Consider the following 5,280-nt stretch of genomic DNA (forward strand, 5'->3'; position numbering starts at 1 on the left):
GACTATAGAACAGTCTATAGTCTGGACTATAGAACAGTCTATAGTCTGAACTATAGAACAGTCTATAGTCTGGACTATAGAACAGTCCATAGTCTGGACTATAGAACAGTCTATAGTTTGGACTATAAAGCAGTCTATAGGCTGGACTTAAGAACAACTTATAGTCTGGACTATAAAACAGTGTATAGTGTGGTTTATAGAACAAATTATATTCTAGACTAGTATATAGTCTATTCTATAATCTATAGTCTGGACTATAGACTAGTTTCAAGACTGGACTATGGAACGGTCTGTGTGGTCTGGATTATACATTAATCTTATTAGTCAAACGCAAAAACCATTTGATATAATATAAGAGAATTTATAAAAATTCCGCTACTCAAAGCCAATAATGCACTATTGTCTATATCGAACATGCCACAGATATTGATATTAAGAGGCAAAATTAAATATTACTGAGAAACAATTTCGATCTGCAAAACAAACAAAAAGAATATAATTTGCTATATGTCACAAGTATAAAAATGACAAACCAACCTCCTGATTTTCTGGTCTAGTTGTACTATATTCCAATATTAATCTTTTAATCTCATCAGCTGTAAAACGTAAGCGATCACATATTATGAAATATATAAAAGTGTTGATGCCCGAAAATGATGGAAAAAAGAATTGTTGCAACAATTCGACAACAAAAATGTTCAATCTTATAAAATCCATAAAATTGTAAAGTGACATAGAAGATTACACTATTCACCAAACTACAAAATATGACTGGACCATAAAAGGCATTCACTTCATGCAGTATAGTCGTAAGTTGAAAGCCAATGTCGACAAAGGATTCTTTCACTTCTGCACATTGCATTATTTGCTTGTTTAATTTTAACAAACAATGATTAATGTAGGACAATATAAGACCATGGTGCAACATTATATAATGTTGCATAATATGTGACTGTGTAAAAGTAATCATGACTTGCTCCCATTCTGAATCCATCAAACATTGAATTATGTTGTATAAAGTAACCAAATTATCTGCTGTCATCATCATTAGGCTAAGAATCAAAATTTCTTTAATATTTCCATCGTCTGCAATATCTGGTAGTTTATCAAAATAAGTTGTTTGCAACTTGAAAAATGTTTTCAGCCATTTCTCCAAAATCATATCGCCCTTAATCGTTAACAATGCGACCATTGCCAATAAAAACAAACGAAAAATACGCCTAACGAGATCATTATACTGGAAGACAAAATTCTCTCCATCATTGGATAAATTAAAAATCATATGATATAAAGTAGAATATAATGTACAGGAGAACAAAAGTATATGTATAGAATAAACAAGGATTTTAACAAATCGATATGATTTTACTATACGTCTGTTGATGTCGATATATAAGGTGGTGAAACCAACAAATATTCCATGATAAAGAACTACTTGAAAGAGCACTAAATTTAATCGTTTAGACATGACCGAATTTCAAGGAAAACTAAAATATTTTACCGTTAAACGATGTCAGAATTTATACTCCAGAGGGTTAATTAAGTTATTCATCACAATTTACATATTTTTTTAAATAATTTCTAATTTTATAGAAAAAAGAAGATATTTATATATCTAGACTAACGCATAGTCTGGACTATAGACTACTCTATAGTCTATACTATAGACTATTATATAGTCTAAACTATATACTATTTTATAGTCTGGACTATAGAGTGTTCTATAGTCTGGACTATAGAGTATTTTATAGTCTGGACTATAGAGTATTCTATAGTCTGGACTATAGAGTATTCTATAGTCTGGACTATAGAGTATTCTATAGTCTGGACTATAGACTATTCTATAGTCTGGACTATAGACTATTCTATAGTCTGGACTATAGACTATTCTATAGTCTGGACTATAGACTATTCTATAGTCTGGACTATAGACTATTCTATAGTCTGGACTATAGACTATTCTATAGTCTGGACTATAGACTATTCTATAGTCTGGACTATAGACTATTCTATAGTCTGGACTATAGACTATTCTATAGTCTGGACTATAGACTATTCTATAGTCTGGACTATAGACTATTCTATAGTCTGGACTATAGACTATTCTATAGTCTGGACTATAGACTATTCTATAGTCTGGACTGTAGACTATTCTATAGTGTGGACTATCGACTATTCTATAGTCTGGACTACCGACTATTCTATAGTCTGGACTATAGACTATTCTATAGTCTGGACTATAGACTATTCTATAGTCTGGACTGTAGACTATTCTATAGTCTGTACTATAAAGTATTATATAGTCTGGACTATAGACTATTCTATAGTCTGGACTATAGACTATTTTATAGTCTGGACTATAGACTATTCTATAGTCTGGACTATAGACTATTCTATAGTCTGGACTAAAGACTATTCTATAGTCTGGACTATAGAATATTCTATAGTCTGGACTATAGAATATTCTATAGTCTGGACTATAGAATATTCTATAGTCTGGACTATAGAATATTCTATAGTCTGGACTATAGAATATTCTATAGTCTGGACTATAGAATATTCTATAGTCTGGACTATAGACTATTATATAGTCTGGACTATAGACTATTCTATAGTCTGGACTATAGACTATTCTATAGTCTGGACTATAGACTATTCTATAGTCTGGACTATAGACTATTCTATAGTCTGGACTATAGACTATTCTATAGTCTGGACTAAAGACTATTCTGAACTATAGAATATTCTATAGTCTGGGTTATAGAGTATTATATAGTCTAAACTGTAGACTATTCTATAGTTTGGACTATAGACTATTCTATAGTCTGGACTATAGACTATTCTATAGACTGGACTATAGACTATTCTATAGTGTGGACTATACACTATTCTATAGTCTGGACTATAGACTATTCTATAATCTGGACTATAGACTATTCTATAGTCTGGACTATAGACTATTCTATAGTCTGGACTATAGACTATTCTATAGTCTGGACTATAGACTATTCTATAGTCTGGACTATAGACTATTCTATAGTCTGGACTATAGATTATTATATAGTCTGGACTATAGACTATTCTATAGTTTGGACTATAAACTATACTATAGTCTGGACTACAGACTATTCTATAGCCTGGACTACAGACTATTCTATAGTCTGGACTACAGACTATTCTATAGTCTGGACTACAGACTATTCTATAGTCTGGACTACAGACTATTCTATAGTCTGGACTACAGACTATTCTATAGTCTGGACTACAGACTATTCTGTAGCCTGAACTATAGCCTTTTCTTTATTCTGAACTATAGACTATTCTATAGTCTGAACTACAGACTATTCTACAGTCTAGCCTATACTCTATTCTATAGTCTAGACTATAGACAATTCTATAGTCTGGACAATAGTCTATTCTATAGTCTGGACTATAGACTATATTATAGGCTGGACTATAGACTGTTCTATAGACTGGACTATAGACTGTTCTATATTCTGGACTATAAACTAGTGTGAGCAATAAAGTATTCTATAGTCTAGACTATAGACTATTCTATAGTCCAGACCATAGAATAGTAACATTTTTAACCGCTATAGTTGAATCAGAACTATGCTAGATGTTATAGATATCTTGATCTTATGGGAAATCATTAAATTACTCCACTAGTGACCTACACTTTAAAAAACATTCATTCAATAATTAATTGGTTTTGTATTTAAAGATTTGTCAGTTTGTATTAAATATCGGTTATGGCACGTTGGGTTCTGCATTGGATATTTTTCAATAGCATATTAGTTGGTTTCACTCCCATATATATTGACATCCGCAAACGGCTAGTAAAAACGTGTAATGTAGTTAAAATCATTGTGTATATGCAAAACATATTTTGTTTGATCATTACGTTATGGACAATTGTGGACCACATGGAACTTGAATGGTTCATAGATGATTTCAATATTGTCAAATTTTATGCTGATACGTGTGGTTATTTTTGCCGTTTATTTTTATTTGTTTCCGTAGCGTTGTTGAAACATAAAGGCGATAGAATTTTGGAAAAATGGCTGAAGATATTTTTGAAATTGCAAACACATTATTTTGATAAACTATCACATGTTGCAGTTGCAAAAAATATTAAAAATATATTATTTATCAATATCAGCGTAATCAGCCTCTATGAGTTGCAAAGTTTTTCGAAGCTCTTTCCACCTTATAGATTTGATGATACTTTTCTAATACAGATTGTTGTAACGGAATTTTTTTCAAACCTTTTGCAATATTATTTGATGTTACATCATGCCGTGATATTGACTTACATCAATCACTGTTTTTCAATTTTAAATAATCAACTACTAAGTGGAAATGTAGAAGAACCCTTTGGCAAAATTTATCTCCAACTTTCAATCATTCTACACGAAGCAAATGATCTCTATGGTCCAGTAATTTTTTTAATGCTCATGTGTAATATATTCGCTAATTCCGTAAGTTGTTTTTACATCATGAAAATTTCAACGATATATGGTTTTGACTTTGTTTTGTTGGAATATATGGAATTAAATGGTATAATATTTACCAGCATCTTGATATATTTATATTTTTTAATGTGTGATAGAGTCTGCCAGACTGCCAAAGAGACAAAGAGAATTTTATTAGAATATTCAACTAGATCAGACAATCCAGAGGTTTGTTATGGAGTCAAAAAATTTTAAATTATTAATTTATTGTTTTCTTTTAGATTGAACTGTTTTTTCAACAGAGTATATTTATGCGGATTAATATCAATATCTGCGGCTTGTTTGATATAGATTTACGATCATTTTTCGTTTTTATTGCGACAATAATTTTACATGCTATTCTTTTCTATCAAGCAGAGTTTATGGATGATAATATGTATGAGGATTATGATGACGATGATGACTATAATGATTATTATTAATGTCTGAGAAAATAAAGGATTTTTAAATTTGTAATTATAATTATTTTTATTAAACGAAATAGCCTAACACCATCTGACAGATAGACTAACAAATTGTCTTAAGTCAATACTATAAAGGCTAAATACTATAAACTTATGTATGTATATTATAAACTATAGAATAGTAGTTTATACTCGAAACTACAGAAGAGTTTACTTAAAGTCGACTTCAGATCTAGTTCAGTTCTAGTACGGTGCTAGTTCATTTTTAGTTCAGTTCTAGTTCAGTTCTAGTTCAGTTCTAGTTCAGTTCTAGTTCAGTTCTAGTTCAGTTCTAGTTCAGTTCTAGTTCAGTTCTAGTTCAG

The sequence above is a fragment of the Lucilia cuprina genome, chromosome 6 (genome assembly GCF_022045245.1).
Source record: "Lucilia cuprina isolate Lc7/37 chromosome 6, ASM2204524v1, whole genome shotgun sequence".
In the NCBI taxonomy this organism is placed as follows: Eukaryota; Metazoa; Arthropoda; class Insecta; order Diptera; family Calliphoridae; genus Lucilia; species Lucilia cuprina.